Below are 1,523 nucleotides of genomic sequence, written 5' to 3' on the forward strand. Positions count from 1 at the left end.
ATGATTAGCATATGACAGGAAAATAGAGTTAGTACACTTTTTTTTCACTATAACATCTGGAGTGAGTAGGAGCGGTCATTTATAAGCAAACAAATAATCATGCTTAGAAAAGAATACAGAATGGCAGGGCCAACTAAGAATTAATAAATTTAGATTGTCTGTAAATTTTAGTTAAATAAGTTTGGTACTAATCCATCATTCTTTTAATTAAAAAATTATCAGTTAGTTCATTACAAAGTAATGTAGTATATGCATGTGAGTGCAGGATGAGGCATGCATTTTGAAACTCAGCAAACTGGTTGATAAAAATAATGCCCAAGTTGACTTAACCTACTTTTGCATGGAAACAGGAATTCAGATATGTATTTTCACTAATTTTTGTTAATTTCCTACTCCCTCCTGTCCTTTTTATTTGTCATTTAAAATTTTGATATATTATTAAGAAATCATTTAGTAGCATTAATCATAAGAGATATTCGACTAAATTATCCTGCATTCTTTCTTAAATTTATGACCCTTGTACGAAGTAGTAAGGCTGGAATTGAAAAAGATAATTGATGCCTTTTGTTTTAGTGAAAAATAGACTCGTTATGTGGGTCTATTAAATGGTGACACGTGTCAGCAAAGTTTGGAGAAAAGTGAAGAATGACATATAAAGATAATATGTGAAACACTCTCGGGACCGAGCATACTTGTACCGTGCCTGTTAATCTCGGAACTGACCATCATAGAGTAGCTCCGGATTAGTTACGGAGAATAACTCATAATTACAAATGAGGAAAGAATCAATTAATCCCAGATTATTGATTTACCATCATTATGCCATCAGTTACAAATTAATTATGTAACATACAATAAATGCAATAAATGGTTGTGACGGTTAGAACAAGGCAATCAGTTATGAGATTGGCTCAACAGGCACGAGATTGACTCAATAGGCACGGGATAGACTCAACAGGCACGAGACTGACTCATCAGTTATAGAATTCCAGCATTTACACAATTGTTACAAGTCTTCTAAAAGTAACGGATGGATTGAGTAAATGCTCATAATGGATCCATAATTCAAGGAGAATGGCTACTTACATTTAGCCCTATAAATAAACACACTTATCACCATTGTAATCATCTAATTTTCTTCTATACAATTCTATACATTGTAATTCATAGCATCTTGCTCCCAAGTTAGCCATAGTTCGGCCCTTCAAGTTCTGTTCGGCTTAACATCCTATCAAGGATCATTCAATAAGAATCATTTCTTCTCTGCTTTATTTTTCTTATATTATCTGTCATTGAATTTATTTTTCACTTCTCTGTCAGATTGTATTAACAAGAATTTATATTTTTCGGATCAAATTGGTTGCTTGTGGCCCATCATATAAAATTTATTGTTTTGACCTTAAAAATCATTTTTTGGGTTAAACACCTTCTTAGTTTTATAAAGTGACAACGTTTTGGACCAATTTGTTTTGACTAAAGTGACAGGTAAACTGTGCTACGGAGATTTTAAATTAAGCATATTC

Source organism: Nicotiana attenuata, unplaced genomic scaffold (genome assembly GCF_001879085.1).
Source record: "Nicotiana attenuata strain UT unplaced genomic scaffold, NIATTr2, whole genome shotgun sequence".
Taxonomy (NCBI): domain Eukaryota; kingdom Viridiplantae; phylum Streptophyta; class Magnoliopsida; order Solanales; family Solanaceae; genus Nicotiana; species Nicotiana attenuata.